At 40.2% G+C, this 21900-nt stretch overlaps 1 protein-coding gene across 6 annotated transcripts in view; it reads right to left on the reverse strand.

The window, feature by feature from the left end:
* The window catches only part of LOC108424773 (axin-2), a 99538-nt gene that overhangs the window by 72853 nt on the left and 4785 nt on the right, over positions 1-21900 (reverse strand). For 2 of the 6 annotated variants that reach the window (XM_037536512.1, XM_037536511.1), the window contains exons 3-5: positions 10763-10896; positions 9835-9919; positions 8545-8624 (exon numbers count right to left, since the gene is read on the reverse strand). The gene's annotated coding sequence lies outside the window, so the exon portion shown is untranslated. Of the gene's footprint in view, positions 1-8544; positions 8625-9834; positions 9920-10762; positions 10897-19222; positions 19278-21900 lie in introns of all 6 variants that reach the window. The other 4 variants (XM_037536513.1, XM_037536514.1, XM_017692993.2 and 1 more) reach the window with 4 other exon arrangements.

Raw genomic sequence — 21900 nt, forward strand, 5'->3', positions numbered from 1 at the left:
GCCAGTAGGTACTAACCACTGCTGACTAGGAGATCCCCACAAACCTTGCCGTTTTGAAGATTATTATCTGACCCATAGTCTGACCACAATGATTTGGCCCTTACAAGAGTTGTTCAGGTCACCTTGCCTTCCTATTTTTCCTGCATCCAGCACATCAATTATGAGAAATGACTGTTTGTTCACCTAATCTGTCCTAGATCTTGATATATGCCACTGCTCCAAGATAATCAATGCTATTTGCTTGTGAGTGGTTATAAAGTTTTGGCTCATCTGTGTACATGTAGACATTAGCAAGCATTTTAGACCTCATCCGAACATACTGGTCAAATCAGAAAATTCATGAACAAAGACCATCATTAGATCTTTTTGTTTAAAATAGGCATTAGACTACATATAGACAACAGACATCGCTTGAAGAGTGAATTAAACAGCAAAAGGTACTTTCTTTCAAAATGCTACAAATCCAGAAGCTAGTGAGCATGAGAACAAGCCCCAGTAGCTTGTGTAATTAATGCTTTTGTCCCAGCTCTCGTCACACTGGACACTTTCCTCAGTATGTAATTGCTGATAGCATTTAGCACAAGGCCTTTATTTGATATGAACTTGACCTTTTGCTGTTGCTGCTCACCACTAAACATGGTTTTTATCACCAGTCTACGTCTGAAGGCGAGCTGCCTGGTAAAGTTCAGAGGGTAAAAGAGTGGAGAGGAGAGAAAAGCAAAGCTCTTCATTGTTCTGGTACTGATATCTCTGGTGCTAAAAGGCTTTCAACTGACTACAGTTGACCATGCACAGTAAAAGGGGTCATTCTACAGCCTGACGTCAATCCACTCATTGCAAAATAACACAGGTCAAAGGTCAATGCTGTGTGCATCAGAGATTTATCATGCTCCTCAAAGGCTGGGTAGGACTGTAGAGACACAGACCAATACAGTACGTCGGTTGCATTATCCCTAAACTAAAGCACTAGCCACAGGCTGGTACATTACTCCTGAGCTAAAGCATTAGCCATGACCTAGTACATTACCCCTGTGCTAATGCACTAGCCACAGGCTGGCACATTAAACCTAAGCTACAACACTAGCCACTAACTGGTACATTATCCTCAAGCTAACGTATTAACCACAAGCTGGTATATTATCCTCAAGCTAACGTATTAACCACAAGCTGGTACATTATGCCTAAGCTAATAGCAAGAAGCTGGTACACTATCCCAGAGTTAAAGCACTAGCCACAAGCTGATATTTTATCCCTGAGCTAAAGTACTAGCCACTAACCAAAACATTATTCCCGTGCTAAAACACTAGTCACTTGCTGGTACATTATCGTTGAGAGAATAAGATGTAGCTGCAAGCTAAATCACTTGCTACAAGCTGGTACACTATCCCTAAACTTAATCACTTGCCACAAGCTGGTACACTATCCCTAAGCTAAATCACTTGCCACACGCTGGTACACTATCCCTAAGCTAAATCACTTGCCACAAGCTGGTACACTATCCCTAAGCTAAATCACTTGCCACACGCTGGTACACTATCCCTAAGCTAAATCACTTGCCACAAGCTGGTACACTATCCCTAAGCTAAATCACTTGGAACAAGCTGGTATGCTATTCCTAAACTAAATCACTTGCCACAAGCTGGTACACTATCCCTAAGCTAAATCACTTGCCACAAGCTGGTACACTATCCCTAAGCTAAATCACTTGCCACAAGCTGGTACACTATCCCTAAACTAAATCACTTGCCACAAGCTGGTACACTATCCCTAAGCTAAATCACTTGCCACAAGCTGGTACACTATCCCTAAACTAAATCACTTGCCACAAGCTGGTACACTATCCCTAAGCTAAATCACTTGCCACAAGCTGGTACACTATCCCTAAGCTAAATCACTTGCCACAAGCTGGTACACTATCCCTAAACTAAATCACTTGCCACAAGCTGGTACACTATCCCTAAGCTAAATCACTTGCCACACGCTGGTACACTATCCCTAAGCTAAATCACTTGCCACACGCTGGTACACTATCCATAAGCTAAATCACTTGCCACACGCTGGTACGCTATTCCTAAGCTAAATCACTTGCCACAAGCTGGTACGCTATTCCTAAGCTAAATCACTTGCCACAAGCTGGTACGCTATTCCTAAGCTAAATCACTTGCCACAAGCTGGTACACTATCCCTAAGCTAAATCACTTGCCACAAGCTGGTACACTATTCCTAAGCTAAATCACTTGCCACAAGCTGGTACACTATCCCTAAACTAAATCACTTGCCACACGCTGGTACACTATCCATAAGCTAAATCACTTGCCACACGCTGGTACGCTATTCCTAAGCTAAATCACTTGCCACAAGCTGGTACGCTATTCCTAAGCTAAATCACTTGCCACAAGCTGGTACGCTATTCCTAAGCTAAATCACTTGCCACAAGCTGGTACACTATCCCTAAGCTAAATCACTTGCCACAAGCTGGTACACTATTCCTAAGCTAAATCACTTGCCACAAGCTGGTACACTATCCCTAAACTAAATCACTTGCCACACGCTGATACGCTATCCCTAAGCTAAATCACTTGCCACAAGCTGGTACACTATCCCTAAGCTAAATCACTTGCCACACGCTGGTACACTATCCCTAAGCTAAATCACTTGCCACAAGCTGGTACACTATCCCTAAGCTAAATCACTTGCCACACGCTGGTACACTATCCCTAAGCTAAATCACTTGCCACAAGCTGGTACACTATCCCTAAGCTAAATCACTTGCCACAAGCTGGTACACTATCCCTAAGCTAAATCACTTGCCACACGCTGGTACACTATCCCTAAGCTAAATCACTTGCCACACGCTGGTACACTATCCCTAAGCTAAATCACTTGCCACAAGCTGGTACACTATCCCTAAACTAAATCACTTGCCACAAGCTGGTACACTATCCCTAAGTTAAATCACTTGCCACACGCTGGTACACTATCCATAAGCTAAATCACTTGCCGCAAAGTTAGAACATTATTCTTGAGGTGAAGCCCTAGCTACAGGCTAGTACATTATCCCTGAGTTAAAGCACTAGGTCTGCTCTTTTTATATAGATGTGTTTTGATTTTATAGTAGACTGACTTTCCTGTGACATTATTTCAATGTGCAGAAGTCTTGACTTGCTTGTAGCATATATGTTTCATAAGGCTACAAATCATACTGCTAAACGCCCTCATACTCCAGAGGAACCAGTGACACTTGAGGGGAACCAAACACAGGACAGAAATGGTTTCCATACAGAAAATCCTATGAATTTCACACGTGAATAAACGTGCAGTTTTTACACACTTCACAGGTTAAAAACGGCCGTGTTCATGTATGAAACATTTGAGTACTTGTAAACACGTGGTTTTTGTGTGAAAATGGATGAATGGACCAACAGCAATACTCCAAAATGACTTGGAATACAATTTCTTTACATTAAAGGTAAGGAGCGTCTTTTCCTGCTTCTGTAAAGTTACTGTTTTGGAGATTTTGTTTGTACAACAATGACGTGAATTTTCTGAAAAGGTTGGAACAGTTTAGTTTATGACAACTCGTCTCAGATACAGTAATCCAGTACTGTACATCACATTACTGTAACTGAGAACCATCATACTGACCATATTATAGAGACTCTACTACGAGGAATGAAGGCGATTCCAACTTCTCCCCTCAAGCACCGCTTACAGTGCCGCTATATGCTGGTTTGAGGAAGACGGCCTTTCAGTCAGGCATTTAATCTGGTCGTATCTGAGATTCTTATATCTGTGCTGTGAGAAGAAACAAATAATTCTCGGCTTTCTCTTGTTAGTTTTATTGTGAAGGTTCCAGCAAGAATAACAATGCATTCTGGGAAGGTTTTGTCTTTTGAAGTTAGCATTGAGAAAACAGACTAAAAGCGGGAGAGAAAAGGAGAGAGGGAATGCATCTCTCTTTCATTTTCTCTCTCTCTGGCACCACTTCTGACGTGCAGAAAAAAGGAAGAAATGCGGTTTCGCCTGCTAAGCCGTCCGTCAAGCCGAAAATGTGTGTGTTTTTTTCATCTGTGGTGGTGGCAGAGCTGCAGTGAGGACCACGCTCTCGCTCGCTTTTACACGCCTCTCAAACAACACCGCTGCAACACACACACACACACACACACACACACACACACACACACACACACACACACACACACACCTATAAACACACACACACACACACACACACACACACATACTGACATGTACACACACACATAAACACACACAAGCACACACACACACACACACACACATACTGACATGTACACACACACATAAACACAAACAAACACACACACATACTCACACACTGACATGTACACACACACACACACACACGATCACACTGACATGTACACACACACATAAATACACACAAGCACACACACACACAAGCACACACACACACACACACACACACACTCTCACACACACAGTCACACATTGACATGTACACACACACACACACACACACACACACACAAACAGCTCTTGCCAAGGCCTCCACACACACAACACATCCTTTAGAAATCCTTCAACTCACACTAAACAGTTCAGACTGAGAGTGAAGAGAAAAAGCTCTGCAATTAAAGCTCAGTTAATGCTTCATATTCCACCATCAAACAGCAAGAACTTTCTCTCAGTCTGCTTTCATCCTCTCCCCCTCTGTCTCTTCTGCCTCGCTCCTTCTCATTCTGCCTTTCTTTCACTTTCTTTGCTCTCTCTCTGTTTCTCTTTCCTTCTTTTCCTTCTCTCCTCTCTCTTTTCTGTCTCTTTCTTTCTTATTTTGTCTTTCTCTTACTTTCTTTCTTCTTTCTCTTTCCTTTTCTTTTCTCTTTGTCTGTCATTCTGCCTTTCTCTTTCTCTCTCTCGTGGCATTTATTCACTCCCTCTCTCTCACTTTGTTTCTCTATCTCCCCCTCTCTCTTTCTCTCTATTCAACCCCCACCATTCTATATGTCTGTCTCATTCTGTCTGTCACTCTCATTCTGTCTCTAACCATTTCTTCTCTCTCTCCTGCTTTCTTTCTCTCTGTCTCGTTTTCTGTCTTTCTCTGATTCACTTTATTTCTTTTTATGGGGGGAGGGGGCTCTCACTTTCTTTTGCACACACTCTTTCTCTTTCTCTCTCTGTCTTATTTCTCTCTCTGTCTCTCGCTTTCTGTCTTTCTTTTACTGTTCCTCATCCCATCCATCTCTCTCTCTTGTTCTATTTTTCTCTTTTTCTGTCTCCTCAGTTCTTCTCTCTCTTATGTTCTCTCCACTTCTCTCTCTCACTCTTGCTTGCTTTTCTGTCCTTCTCAGATTCTCTCTGTGTCTATTTATCTTTATTTCTCTCTTTTTTGCTTTCTGTCTCTTTCTTATTTCTCTCTATCTGTCTTTGTTTCCCACTCTCTTTCTCCCTTTTCTGCCCCCCATCTCTCTCATTCTGTTTTTCTTTCTCTTTGTCTCTCTCTACAATTCCATTCTCTCTCTCCTCTTCTCTCTCTCTCTCTCTCTCTCGGTCTCTCCAGTTCCTTTCTCTCGCTTCTGTTCTCTCTCTCTGTCTCTTTCTTCTATATTTTTGTCTTTCTCTGATTTCTGTCTATTTGTTTCTGTCTTTTTCTCTCTCTCTTGCATACTGTGCATCTTATCTCAGTTTCTCTCTATCTTGCTTTTGCCCTTTCTCTCTTTGTCTCTCTTCCCACTTCTTCTCTCTCATTCTGGAAATGTCCTCTATAAAGCAGTTTACAGTGTAGTTATAACCTATAATTCAGAACAAATTCACTGTATGTATAAATGCACTCGGCTTATAAAGGTGATTATAGGGCTAATCAGACCCCCCAAGTCACACACCTGAGAGTCCGATACATAAAGCACATTTACAGTACAGCACAGGTGTGGCCTAATGCGATGTAGTCTCTGGATCCATGCCGAGCAGCTGATAAACACCTGTGAGCCTTTTCTTCCCCTCCTTTTTTCTCTCTAACAGGTGCTTTAATATCCTGACAAACAGGGCCTGTGTGAGTAAATGAGAGTGATGCATGGCGAGGCCTGTTTCCACCAGAGCGCTCGGAGGCAGAGCTGAAAGAGGAAAGTGTCTTTTCTCTATTCTTCAAATGGTAGCATGCATCATCCTCCCCTCTCCGCTCTCTGCTCACCCTCACCTCAACCTCACGGTTAATGTATTCTGCATTCCGGAACATTAAAGGGCCAATCAAACACCAAGCATCGGGGTTCCAGCAGCGTTCCGGAATGCAAAGCACTCCTACAGACAGAAGAGTGAGGAGGAATGTGTGAGTGAGTCCTACCCACAGGCAAAGTTATCCTTTCATGTGGCTAACCCGTGCGCTAACTGACAAATAAAAATAACTAGGCTGATAATCATGTAAAAAAAGCCCTGTGTTTCTTTTGTGATGACACACAGAAGCGCACACACACACAGACACACACAGACACACACACACACACACACACACACACACACACACACACACACACACACACACACACACACACACACAGTTAGGCTGACTCATGCACACAGTCTGTTCGCTGCACTGAAATTTGTAAGAAGTTTCATTTTACTAAAATTCTGGAGAAGAAGCCAGTCGCCTTGGGCCAGTTCAAGATTCGCTAATAAATTAATTAGAGTGACTCAAAAGACCCCCAAGGCCACTGGGTTTATTAAAACACATAAGAAGAGTCCACTTCTTACATGTTAGAGTGTACAAACGTGCTTTCAAATGTACCTGTATGCAATGATAAAAAGTATCATATGTATTGTATATGTATATGTATACTCTGTGTATACACATTTATACACACACACACACACACACACACACACACAATATGTATGTGTATATACATGTACATATACATATACATATACATTGCAATATATATTGGTGCTGTCAGAGCAAAACTTTGTACTTCCATTTTTGTTGTATTTCAGTTTTGACATATTTCAAAAATGCCTTTTGCCTTTTACATAGTGAATAAATTTCATGATAGATAGACCACAAGAAATGACCAAAATGCCTTGGAAAAACATCTGGTTCCATTTACTTACATTACAACTAATGTATGTTGTTTCCTTCTCCTGTGAAGGTTCCATTTTTGAGATGTGAGGTTTTGTTTCCGACAGCAGCGATATATATGTTTAAACATATGAATGTGTGTGGCTGTGTGTATTGTATATTGACAATATGTTGGAAGCTATATGTGACACTAATAAGTTGTTGTTTGTTTTAAATACGTGTATTTTACTACCCATATATAAAAACACTAAAATGCCTAATTCAGAGAAGGCCTAATGATTTTACTAAGTAATAAAAAGAAATTAATATGCAGCATGCACCTATCCCCCAGGCCCTAAAGACTGCCTCGAGAATGGTGGGAAGGTGGTGCCTGAGCTCCCGAGCACCGGCAGGTCGAATGTAAGGCAAATTAAAGTGATCTCGCTGTAGGACTAGAAGTGGAGCCCAGGAGGCAGGATTTGGACTCACACTTCATCCCCAACTCACTTACACTTCTCCTCTCCCTGCCATCCTCATGGGGCTTTGTCCTTGCTACATATATTTATTAACATAATGATCAAACTTGCTGTATTTAAACATTGCAAGTATTGTAGTACTTTTACACTTGAATCTTGAAACGTCCTACAGGCATTTTTTTAAGTCTAAGTATATATAACCAAGTGAGTTCTCTCATTGGTTAGGACTTCAGGAGCTGAACTGAAGGCCTTGCCAACCAGATTAACTACCAACATAATTTGGAAGTGAGTGTGAAACCAATCACATTCTCATTTAGAATGAGTGGAACAGTTTTCTGAGAAAGACATCACTCTAGGTCTTTTGGAAATTCTAGATACGTCACTCACTGTGAATACGAGCTGTAATCTAACCTGTTTCAGTGAGTTGTTAGGAATGGAGAACAGTGGTGCCAGCTCTCATTACTGAAAGAGTAACTACAAAACTGCTACATACAAGTTCAAATATATGTTATTACCTGTTACAAGCTTCAAATGTCCAGGTTTAATCCAGAATTGCCAAAAAAAAAAAAAAAAATGTTAGCGCAGCACTAGCACAGCACTATACCAGAGGCACTAGCAGAAATTAGCATTCTCACAGATATTGTTTTTTTATTGAACTCTAGCAGTCAGTTCTGAGCACATGACACAGTATTTCCCAAGCTGTATTACCTAGAACCACCCGGCACATGCACTGTTCGCTTCAACTGAGGTTTTTAGTTGGCTGAGAAAAGTCAAAGTGAGTAAAGTGAAAGGCAACAGTGCTGAAGTGTAGTTGTAAAATTCAGTAGTGCTGATACACCAGAGTGATACGCTTGAGGAAAAGAAAAACAGAGAGAAACAGAGGGAAAGAAGAATCAGCTGGAGAGAAGAAGGAAGAGTCAAGTTCAATCTCTTCATCATCTCAAACAGCTGCTCTGTCACAGTGGAAAAACTCAAAGTCTCTGTTTGTCTTCAGACAAGAGTTAGCTTAGTGTTAGCTACCTAATCAGCCAGAGACACACCAGCCAGCCCTCTTCACACTGCTGCATCCTGCCATGCTAATCACCACACCAGCTTCTGCCCTGACAAAAAGAGAGAGAGAGAAAACATCAAATGCTCCAACTGTCTGCAGAATTTGCATGTTGCCTTTGATGTTGGAGATTTAGACAAAGCACGGCAGCCGAGATGAACAGCGTGAAGGTTAAAGCTGCTCTGGCAAGAACGCAGAGGTTTGAGGAGGGGCCTAGTGCTTCAAAACAACGGACAATGTTGGGATGTATCAAAAGAGTGAGAGTGTGTGTGTGTGTGTGTGTGAGAGAGAGAGAGAGAGAGAAAGAGAGAGAGCTGTGCACAATGGTTACATTTCCACTGCCAGAATTCCCTACCAAATGGCTCCAAACCAAAACTTCTAAAAGGCCCTGATTCAAGGCCTTGAATAGCAACACTGACGGGTTAAACGGCAATTTTAAGCGAAATCAAACTCCTTTGGTTCCAAATCAATGTGAATTGTTGATAAACTAAAGTGTGTTTAACGTCAATGTGAATTAAAAATCATAATGCGTTTTTCTTCCGCACCACTAGGGGCACTGTGCACTGTTTAAGTTAAGGCTGCATTTTCATTACAGTGAGCAGAAAGGCTTCCCTCAGAAAAGCAATCAAGGGTGCCTGGTTTAAAGGTGTGAGCTTGGGACAGACATTCTTTTTTAATGAGCTAATTTGCTCATGTACTGCATCTAAATGCAGACTGCATGCATATTGTAGCTCAACGACAAGTTAAATTAATAAAGAAATGCATTTTTAGTCGCATTTGAATGCCATGTTGGTCTGAGAGCTATAAGCAAATCCATCCACTCTGATTGGTCCTCGCCTTTATCTCATGGACTTTTGGGTAGAAGGCCACAGGGCTTGCATCCTTGCGGTCTTCGCTGAGAGCCACTGAAAGACTACATAGATGGCATTAGCGAGTAGCCCTTTGGACTGCAAAGTGAGAAATGAGACACCCTACAGCCTCCCATCCATGCACAGCTATGGACTGCAGGACCGCGAGTGCACCTTTTGGGACTGGGCCAAATAAAAAAATAATGCATCTCCAAAACAGTCATTTACAAGAGAGGGCAAGAACATCCTTTACATTTAGTGTGAGTTAATGTGAAGTAAGTTTGTTAGTAAAGAAGTTTTTTTATGTGATTTTAAAGCATCTCTCTTGATCCATTCATCCTGAAATATTAACACAGTGTATGATGAAGCAAAAGAAAAATTGACATAAATGAAGATAAAAAAAAAGTCACTTACTCTGAGAAAAAAGGTACTAAACTGTGCCTATGTTGGTACCCCTCTTGTCACTGCGGTGGTACCCTCAAGGGTATGTCTTCAGTACCTTTAGGCAGGGAACATAACTAGATCATAATCCATTAAAATTATATTTTTAGGTTGTATTGTTTCCACACACCCCATTTTCCAGGTCTTTTATTTTATTGTTCTGTTTTAAAACAATAGGTTATGAAAAGATACAAATGTGCCCTTTTTCTCTTGGAAAACGTACTTAAGATGCACGGTTGGACCTTAAAACCACTGTCGAACCTTTAAGGGTATATTTACATTGTTTATAGCTTGATGAACAAAATATTACATGCACAGAACTTTATTTCTGACAATGTTGGATGACGTGGTGGGGAAGTTAGGGCAGCCTTTCCGAGGGCCAAATCAAATGTATTTGTGGGCAACTTTAGCCAGTGTACCTCACTTTGGGCAGCTGTGGTACAGCTCAATCTACTGAGAGAAAGCAAGTGTAGCCTATAGTGCTAATTCCAGTGCCTGCAAAAGCAGGTTATTTGAAATTCAGTTGTTTCTTGGTCAGTGTTTTATCTCATCTTGCTTTTTCATTCAAACGTTGCTGAAAGTTTAATGTAAGACTCAAGGTTGGTATCATAGAAACATTCTTAATATTTTACACTATATTCCCTGGGACTTTAAATGATATAAGCACTTTCAGGTTGCATCACTAGCATGATGACATGACCGTCTTGCATTACAACTCAACAAACCTGCCATTAAAAACATTTTGTGGCAGCACTGTTTTCTCCAAATGTATCATAAACCTTTATCACCTCCCTGTAGTTTTGGGGGTTCCATTGAAAACCTAAGGCTGCAGTAGGCCCACCTAAGTAGGCCTGTGGCCTCGACACCTTTCAGTGGTTGTAGTCTTGACATGTGGGCTTACCTGTTCACTTTGCTATGGCTGGCAAACTGTCCCTCCTCTTCCTCTCATCTCTCCTCATTGTCCATTCCGCTGTGTCGAGGGCAGATGAAGGCCCTTGGTGCTGGATGACTGATCTTTCTCCCACGGAGATCCTTCTAGAGAGAATGGAGTGAAAAGTTAGCCTAGACAAACAGAAGCTTGAGAATAACATGTGGTTTGTAACATTATTTCTATTATTAAATGCGAGCAGAAGATATTTTCACCTTGAAAGAGCTGCCGTCTTCCCTTACTCACTCAGACAACCTCATTTAATCATTTTCATTGTTGTCTACTGAAAAATACAGCTTAGGCTAGGTTGAATTCAATGCTAGTCTAATACTTCCATCGCTGCTGACCAGCACACCAACATCCAAAACACAGCATATGCTGTTTATGTTCGTAACCAGCACAAAAATAAGAAGGAAACAAAACAAAGGACAAAAACCAGAAAGAAAGGAAGAAAGAACGAAAGAGCAAAAGAAAGGATGAAAGAAAGAGATGATGAAAGAAAGGATGACAGAAAGAAAGAATGACAGAAAGAAAGGATGGAAGAAAGGATGAAGAAAGAAAGAGAAAAGGAAGAAAAGACGATAGAAAGAAAGAAACAGAAATAAATAAATAAAGGGCAAAAGAAAGGATGAAAGAAAGAAAGAGATGATGGAAGAAAGGATGGAAGAAATAAAGAATAATAAAGAAAGGATGGAAGAAAGGATGAAGGAAGACAGAAAGAAAGAATGAATAAAAGGAAGGAAGGATGAAAGGATGGAAGGACGATAGAAAGAAAGAAAGAAATAAAAGAAAGAAAGGAAGGAAAGAAAGGACGATAGAAATAAATAAAGAAAGAAAGGATGTAAGAATGGAGAAAAGAATGGATGAAAGGACAATTGAAAGAAAGAAAGAAAGAAAGAAAGAAAGAAAGAAAGAAAGAAAGAAAGAAAGAAAAAGAAGCAGACAGCAAATCTGTAAGTGTCTTTATGATCTGTTACTAAAGTATTCGCTCGTCTGGCTTCACACGCATATGAACTTAAGTGAGATCCCATTCTTAATCCATAGGGTTTAATATGATGTTGGCCCACCCTTTGCAGCTATAACAGCTTCAACTCTTCTGGGAAGGCTTTCCACAAAGTTTAGGAGTGTGTTTATGGGAATTTCTTCCAGAAGCACATTTGTGAGGTCAGACACTGATGTTGGACAAGAAAGCCTGGCTCTCAGTCTCCACTCTAATTCATCCCAAATGTGTTCTGTTGAGTTGAGGTCAGGACTCTGTGCAGGCCGGTCAAGTTCTTCCACACCAAACTCGCTCATCCATGTCTTTATGGACCTGCTTTGTGCACTGGTGTGCAGTCATGTTGGAACAGGAAGGGGCCATCCCCAAACTGTTCCCACAAATTTGGGAGCTTGAAATTGTCCAAAATCCCTTGGTGCTGAAGCATTAAGAGTTCCTTTCACTGGAACTAAGGGACCGAGCCCAACTCATGAAAAACAACCCCACACCATAATCCCCCCTCCACCAAACTTTACACTTGGCACAATGCAGTCAGACAAGTACTGTTCTCCTAGCAACCGCCAAACCCAGACTCCTCCATCAGATTGCCCAACGGAGAAGCGTGATTTGTCACTCCAGAGAACTCATCTCCACTGCTCTAGAGTCCAGTGGCGGTGCTTTACACCACTGCATTCAATGCTTTGCATTGCGCTTGGTGATGTAAGGCTTGGATGCAGCTGCTCAGCCATGAAACCCCTTTAAATGAAGCTCTCTACACACTGTTATTGAACTAATCTGAAGGCCAAATTATTTTTGGAGGTCTGTAGTAATTGACTCTGCAGAAAGTTGGCAACCTCTGCACTCTATACACCTCAGCATCCATGGACCCTTTTACATGGCCTACCACTCCGTGGCTGAGTTGCTGTCGTTCCCAACTGCCTCCACTTTGTTATAATACCACTGACGTTGACTGTGGAATATTTAGTTGTGAGGAATGACTGGGCTTGTTACACAGGTGGCATCCTATCACGGTACCACGCTGGAATTCACTGAGCTCCTGAGAGCGACCCATTCTTTCACTAATCATTGTAGAAGCTGTCTGGATGTCTAGGTGCTTGGTTTTATACACCTGTGGCCATGGAAGTGATTGGAACACCTGAAGTCAATGATTTGGATGGGTGAGCGAATACTTTTGGTAGTATAGTGTATATTGGAGCACATTTCTGCGTCCTTTAGTGTTAGTATCCTTGCCTAATTAATGTCAATTCAGTGTGCAGTGGAATCAGCTTACATGTAGTAACATTCGTATTTCAACTCTTTAATGACCTCAAAAATCAGAGGATCCAGTGATATTCGAGAGAAGAACGTTCACAGGACAAAATGTATCAGGTGTTGAACATTTTTGTGTACCACAGGGTGGGACAGAGGCGTTTTTTCGAAAACCCTATTCATTCTGGACACAATATGGGCATAAGAGCATGGTGCTGACCACAAAATGATGACACAACTACAGTGGTCTATATCGCTATATGAGCTGGACGCTCATTGGAATGTAGTGGAGTCTGTGGAACAGAAAGCCTGTTTCAAATACTGTAATACTCATCTAGTGTCTCAACAACTGAATAATGGAGCACATATAAAACAATTGTGGAAGCCCCGTTTAATAAATCACAGATATTCAGACAAACCTCACTGCTGACTTGTTTTATGGAAAGGAATTTATTGACTTTAGTGAGTTGCCCTAATTTGAATGATCTGTGTACGCTGCACTAATAATCTGTAATTAAACTGGAATGAGTCGAGGCAGCCATTTAACAGGAGGCATTTGAGTAAACGTAACTAATTGGGTCTTACGGAACGTTTACACATGCGGGATAAATAACGTTTTACTTTCTCTTCTGTCCTTCACGAGAATAAAGGCAACAGAGAGGGCGGGCGGTGGGGGGCTAGAGAAATAAAACTATTTTTCTCTCTTGTGCATGACTCTGCCTGGGTGAAAGCGGCTGTGCGTTCGGAGATGAAACGCAGAGAGCGCGGCTTTGAAATCCTCCTCAAGTCAAAATTAACATTTTTATTTCAACTGCAGCCAAGAGAGAGCAGAGCAGGGGCCGGGCAGACCGCTCTGGGCAAGACACATAATTGTTTATTGTGTGTAAACTTTGGGGAAACAATGGTTGGGGAATAAACGCTGTGTGTAGGAGGAGGAGGCGAACTGCTGGAACGATCACAAAGCCAGAAAAACGGCCTCGTTTTCTCCGTAGGATGACCACATAAAAGACAAACCCGTTAGGCCCATTACTATGGCTCCATAATGTGCGCGTTTTAATAATTATCACACAGTATAAACCCTCTACATCACACGCTCCACCACTGGGGGAAGACATATGGTTCGTTTTGATATTCCTCGCTCTTTTCTTCTGATTTTAGCACTGTTTTTTTGTCGTGGACTCATAGACTTCCATGCTGGTTAGATTAACTTTTTAATTGTTTACTTTTCTAATGTAGTTTATTATAATTTTCCCATCTGTTGAATTAGGCTTCTATAGTAATTTTGCAGTTTAACTTCTGTTAAAGTACTTGTGTGAGTGTTATTCTGATACAGCTGTTTTTACTGGATGTGGTGTGCCAGATGTTCACTTACAGGGCTGTATAATGCAGAGACGTTAAGCTAATGCAAATGCAAAAAGGATCCCAGCTGTACGATCCCTGGCGTGAGCCTCTGTGTATCTCCATTCAAATATTTTGTCAAGTCAAAAGACTAATGGAAGTTGCGGTCAGTCATTCATAGTCAGTTATTTATGAGCTATATGATTTGTGCAATATCAAACAATGTAGTCATGCGAACTGCAGTGCAGGTTAAACTCTAGTGTTTATGGTAGTTGTAGTCCATTGGGTAATATGAACGCTTGAAAACAAATAGTCACTGCCTTTTACATTGTTTGAAAATTTCATGATGAAAGGACCAATATAAATGCTCCAAGGTAATTTTAAATAAAACCAGTTTACATGTACTTACATTAAAAGTTAACATTTTAGCCTGTTTATTTTGGAAATAGTAGCTCGGCCGCTGCGCTGTTAGGTGTAAAGGTTCTGTGCAGGTGCATTTTTTGTTCATCAAGGCACATACAATGTAATTGTTCCCTCAAAGGTACAACAGTAGTTTTAAGGTCCAACCTTAAATACACTCATAGGTCACTTTATTAGGTACACCTTGCTAGTAAAAGGTTGGACCCCCTTTTGCCTTCAGAACTGCCTTAATTTTTCGTGGCAGACTTTCAACAAGCTGTTGGAAACATTCCTCAGAGATTTTGGTCCATATTGACATGATAGCATCACTTTTGCTGCAGATTTGTCAGCTGCACATCTATGATGCGATTCTCCCGTTCCACCACATCCCAAAGGGGCTCTATTGGATTGAGATCTGGTGACTGTGGAGGCCATTGGAGTACAGTGAACATATCATCAGGTTCAACAAACCAGTTCGAGATGATATGAGCTTTGTGACATGTTGCATTATCCTGCTGGAAGTAGCCATCAGAAGATGGGTACACTGTGGTCATAAAGGGATGAACATGGTCAGCAACAATACTCAGGTAGGCTGCGGCACTTAAAAGATGCTCAATTGGTACTAAGGGTCTCCAAGTGTGCCAAGAAAATATCCCCCACACCACCACCACCACCAGCCTGAGCCGTTGATACAACATAGGATGGATCCATGCTTTCATGTTGTTTATGCCAAATTCTATCCCTACCATCTGAATGTCGCAGCTGAAATCAAGACTCGTCAGACCAGGAACATTTCCTGTTCTTAGCTGACAGGAGTGGCACCTGGTGTGGTCTTCTGCTGCTGTAGCCCATCTTCTTCAAGGTTCGACGTGTTGTGCGTTCAGAGATCATATTCTACATTCCTTGGTTGTAACAAGTGGTTATTTGAGATCCTGTTGCCTTTCTATGATCTGGAACCAGTCTGGCCATTCTCCTCTGACCTCTCACATCAACAAGGCATTTTCGTCCACACAACTGACCGCTCACTGGATATTTTCTCTTTTTCTGACCGTTCTCTGTAAACCCTAGAAATGGTTGTGTGTGAAAACCCCAGCAGATCAGCAGTTTCTGAAATACTCAGACCAGCCCGTCTGGCACCAACAACCACGCCACGTTCAAAGTCCCTTAAATCCCCTTTCTTCCCCGTTCTGATGCTCGGTCTGCACTTCAGCAAGTTGTCTTGACCACCTCTACATGCCTCAATGCATTGAATTGCGGCCATGTGATTGGCTGATTAGCTATTTGTGTTAATAAGCAATTGAATTTATTGTACCTAATAAAGTGGCCGGTGAGTGTAAGAGTTTCAAAGTGAAAAGTACAGATTTGTATCTTTTCATGACCTAATGTTCTAAAACAGAACAATAAAATAAGAAGCCTGGAGACGAGACGGGGTGTGTGGTTCAGTACAACTTAGAAAATATAATTTCAATGGATTATGATACAGTTATGTTCCCTGACTAAAGGTACTGAGATGTACACTTGAAGGTCCCACCCCAGTGACAAGAGGGGCACTGCCCCGGTGACAGTTTCATACCGTTTTCTCTGAAAGAGAAGGTCATAGAAGATCGTTACAAAGTGAAGTGTATATAGCCTAGAAATGAAGCCTACGTTCTGACTGATTTCTAAGACACAAAAGATGTATTCTTCCAAGCCTTCGGTTACCCACAGTTCTCTGCACACTTCTCTATGAATAACGCAAAGGAAAACAAATAACAGCATGGAGCAAATTATGGAAAATGAAGCCGTTGAAGCAGAGCTCGTTTTAAAATGTACATTGTTCACGTCCTTGAATTTGTCATCGTTACCATATAAAGTGTAAAGTGACTGATTAATTAAAGCATTCGTCCATAGATCGTATATCATCCATATATCATATTTTATTTAGAAATATTTGTATGTATGTAGTTTATTGTATTTCTGTGAAGAAATGAAAAGGCAGCAAATACAATGCAACAGGCTCCATTTACTCTCACCAGCTCCCTCACAGGTTTTGCGCTGCAATTGCAAGAGCAGGGACCTTTCTGGTGACGTCACTACGCAGCCTCATGAGGACTGTTCCATTTTTGTGACCAATAGGCTACTAAGCAGGAGTCTTCATAGGACAGTCCTACCGAGGACCTGCCCTACCTCGGCTGCAGCCTAGGCTATTTTTCTCTGGACAGCAACAAAATCCAGATGCTTGTAATCAGAGTTTGTTACAAATTGTGAAAGGTCCTATAGTTGTTTGTTTTGGAGCTGTAATATCATATTTCAAGCCAGAATTGATTTAAAAGTGTATGTTTCCCTGCTGAAGATCCAAAGGCACCCAGCGTTGTCTATACTTTATTTTGCCTATATACTATCTTTATCCTAACATGTAGAATTTACTGATCAAAATAAAAACACATATGAAATAGTACATTTTTCCACTTTTATGACTTCCAGCCATACATGCATTATTGCTGCTGTGGGTTTCTTCATGTCTAATGATGCAAAAAAAAGGTGTATGGGTGCTAATACCACTGCCTTTGTGGTAAATTGTAATTATTGTAGGGAATTATATGTCTATTCTACAACATAAATATTAAAATACAAAGTTTTTACATGCCACTTGTTTACATGCATGTTACATTTATTCTGAAATGGGGTAGCTTAAGACTAGGAACTGTGGGAAATGTTTCAAAAGTGTCACCTCCTGCCATGGCATGCACTTTCACTCTCGCCTGCTGTTTAGGTGACAAGAACACTAATAAAAACAGGACTGGTGTTCTTTATCACTAACACTGCTGCCGTGTGTTTATCCTTTAAAGAGTTTAATGATGCTGAGCTTAACTGCTGCCTTAAAAAACTGAAATTAAGATAAATAAAACTCAGAACTCATTATAGGAACCAAATCTAAACTCACTTTAGAAAAAACAGTAAAGTAACGTAACTTTAAAATGATTTTCCTTTGATTCCAGTGTTTATGCCATTAGATTTAATGAACCATGTGCAAAGTTGGATAACTTTCTGTAGTTGTTGTATTTATGTAATTTTATGTGGCTGCTTTGATACCTTTGTCATTTAAGCAAGCCGTGTTCAAGCTTTCAGTCTGTTTGCAGTAAAAGAGACTTTAATTATTTATGTATTTTTTGGATTTGCATCTCATAGCATTCTCATAGTTTTAGTTACTGTTTAAACTGAAATTTTCACTGGTTGACATCAAAAATTGAATTTTGAATAAATCTCATATCTTGTCTTACTTGGATTGTGAAAAGCAGAAAATACAATCAACTCATAAGACGGAACTTTGGAGGAAAAATATCCCTGCAGATTTCTTTGAAAAACTGAAAGTGAGTCTCCTGAAAGGAATGGAAGCTGTAATAAAGGGAAAGAGTGACATACTAAATACAGATAAACTGGATATTTTATTTAGTTGTTTAGACTTCTGTGAAATGAGCTGTTTAATGTATGTCTCCTGCTTTTTTCCTGACATTGAACATCACATGAAGCACTGAATCATTTCCTAAATAATCTTAATCTAGTGAATCTTTGTGAGGTCAGATATTTACACCCTCTAATGAACTAATGAAATTATTGTACAAATTCTGTAGATATGAATGTTATGAAACTGGGTCTCATATTGACTCTAAAGACCCAGATTAAACCTAGACTAGACTAAACCTACACTAAGAAAATTTTCCAATGGTGATTTACTATTGGTGCAAAAATTTGGCCCAAGACTAGGCCTCATAAAGAGTGTTCACACTACACAAAAACTACTAAAACACTACTAAAAAATTAGGCTTTATATTTAGTTGTTGAGGCTCCTGTGTCAAACTGATTCAGTCTGTACTCATATCTACCATCCTGTCTGAAAGTTCAGAGCTTCTTATCGTGGTATCTGTAATGTCTCTGTCTCCTGTCTCAGGATTTCACTGCTGATCTGGCAGATTTTTGAAAAGGGGCTGCCTTCTCAAAAGGTCAACATTAAAATGGTAGAGCAAGGATCACTTTGAACACTCTCTCTCTCTCTGTCTCTCTGTCTCTCTCTCTCTCTCTCTCTCTCTCTCTCTCTCTCTCTCTCTCTCTCTCTCTCTCTCTCTCTGATATAGTTACAATGATCTTATCTCTGCTTTTAGATCATTTGAGTAATGCTAATGCTAACGCAAACTTTTGCCACCTGGTCAGACGAATGTGAGAGTGGTCTCTCAGTCTGCCACGTGAGCCGCACATGCTGCTGGATTAATCTCTCCACTTCAGTTTGTTTGCATCTGTTTGCTTTGTCTGCCTCCATTTATTTCTCCAAAAATCTCATCTATGCAGTTCAGAACTGAAGGTGTGTGTGTTCTTGAGTAAGAGTAGACTGGGGGTCTCGTCTGGTGCAAAGCCCCTCTGGTGTGATCCTCTGATCCTTAAACATTATCGTTTCAAAGAGAAATGCAAATCTTTACCAGAGGAAGTTTGGTGAGCCTCTGAAAACAATTCCCTCGTTGACTTCAGTTAAACCTGAGAAAGGCAGAGATACTAAATATGAGAATTTATATATATAAATAAAATATAAAACCTATAGAATGTCAAATAAAATATACTGTCTGACCACATCAGATATTTTATAATCGTTAAGTGTGGCTGTACTTCCAGTTCATTAACTTGCATCTAGTTAGCTTGAAATCAGCTCAATTTATGGCACAATTTCCAATAAATACAAACATAACATACAAAATGTTGGCAATAACAGTAAAATTGTGTTCCATTTGAGGCTGTAATATCAAATATATCCGAATATGTGCTAGATTTTTTCCCTATTTTTCCCATTTTCAGTGATGCAAAGCAGGGAAAGCTGCTAAAGTAGCATTAACCCCAGTAAGGGATCCTCTGTCTTTGCTAACACCTGCAGATGAACATAATGACAAGAATTTGAAGACCACAGCAAAGACAATGATAATCACCAGCAAAACCAGCATATGTTGTGCTGGTATGCTGGCCAACCACCATGACTATGCTGGGTGATCAGCTAAAACAGCACCACCAGCATAACGTGGCTCAGGCTAGCATGGAATTCACGCTGGTCAGTGTTGTTGTTTCAGCAGGAAGGAGTATTATATGACCGATAAGTGCACCAGAATGTGTAGTAGGATGATACATTGATGTGCTGATTGCTATTTTCAGAATTATTACTTTGCTCTACATAAGGTGGCATAAGCTAGTGAAGAAGCTAACACTGTTAGCATTTATGCTAGTGGCCACATAACAAGTGTTTTTCTTATATTTTCACACTCGACAGAGAAACATTAAAGCTTTGTTTCATTCTAGACACGATTCTATCTAAATGTAGACATTTATGCCAATGTGTGTGCAGAAAAGTGTAATATATTGTTCCATTTCGTTTTAGCCATTTAGCTAACTGGAGAGGAAAAAAGTAGCTCATTGACATAAAATCATACAATTATTAAATCATTTATTATGGTTATTATAACAGTTCCAGCTGGCCAGTTTGTGTCCTGATTGGGTCAGTTGTAGTTTTTGAATGTGCAGTTCTAACATACCCCCATAACATGAATATTTTGTAAAATTAAACTTTGCAGTAAAATGTGTGGCTGGTATAAGTTCATCATTATTTGATAGCATAACAACACAAAGTTGTGACATTATCACCCTGGAAAGATAAGTTATTATTCCAAAATGCACTTTGTCATATTCTTCATAACTTTCATATTTCATAAGCTACATTCAAAAGGTGGGTGTCATATGAGGCTGTCACTGTCTTCTTTCCAGTCAAATAGATGGGTGATGTGATTTTAAAACCTTATGATAAAAGAAGCTGAACTCCCAATTTTTTTTCTACGGAAGGTCGGCCCATTTTTCCACAAATCTGGGAACTATAAACTATAATATGGTGTCTCTTGAGTGATCTGCTCTGTAAACATTATTTTTACGAAAAAAAAAACAAAACAAAACAAAGAGCGTCTAAGATTTTGGCTTTCAGCAGTAAATTGTAAGCATATGGCAATATGTGTGTGATCATAAAACATGTTCTGTTCATTTGAGGTGAGCTTTCCCAAAAATAAATAAATAAGCAAGTAAGTAAGTAAGTAAATAAATAAATGAAATAAAATAAAATAAAAATGTGCATTTATGTGTATTTGTATGCGGTTATTGAATAATTTGCCTTACGATTTGGCCATGAAAATTCAGATGAAATTCAAGCACACCAAAATATACCTTGGAGAACAAGATGTTTAAAAAAGCCACTTTTTAATATTTGGGTTTAAAAACATTCATAATTAGTGCATGGCCTTGTCGTACCAGTAGAGTGATACCTACATTATCCACTCGGACGTGAGTTTCTTGCCATGAGGTAACACTGATTTGTTTTATAAAATGTCTTTTATAAGCATCAAATGTCCATGTTTAATCTACAATGGCTAAGCAATGTTCATGTGAATCTGTGCTTCCTTAGCACTCACAATCCCCATAGGAGTGTAAGCAGAAATTAGCATTATCATAGCGGTGAAGTTTTTTCTCATAGTTTGACTATAGTTTGATAGTTTGAAGTTTTGATATTTAAGGCCTGAACTGAAGACCTAGCATTAATAATCACAGGTCCCCTTTGAACTCATGGATGTACAGTTGTGTCAGTATCTATATGAGAGGCCCAATAAAGATTTTTGCGGGGGGTGTTGACATACGCCCATCTGTGTTTTAACATTCTTTCACCCCTGCTTTGGTTCAGACTTTGGGACTTTAGTTTGGTCCTAATCAAAATAACAGGTGTAAAAGGTGCCTTGAACAAAGATTTGGTCAGATGAAAAGAGGTGGATGTGGTTCGGATCAGACTGAACCATGGTTTGATTCATTTGCCATGTGAAAAAGTTTTTTTGGATGGTCTGGATTTTTGAACTAATTCCAGGAAGATGAGGCAGGCCATTGTCAACCATTAAACGATAGAAGAAGAAGAAGAACCTGAAGAGAAGTAAAAAATGAGGCGAGGATAATGTTATAATGAATGTGTGTAAGTCAACAAAAATTCATCAAAATTTTCTGAGAAGATGAGAGAGACGATATTCATTTTTCTCCATTCAAACAGAAAAGGCTACACACTGAACTGACAACACACTGTCGTCAGATG

Source organism: Pygocentrus nattereri, chromosome 30 (assembly GCF_015220715.1).
Source record: "Pygocentrus nattereri isolate fPygNat1 chromosome 30, fPygNat1.pri, whole genome shotgun sequence".
NCBI classification, from domain to species: Eukaryota; Metazoa; Chordata; class Actinopteri; order Characiformes; family Serrasalmidae; genus Pygocentrus; species Pygocentrus nattereri.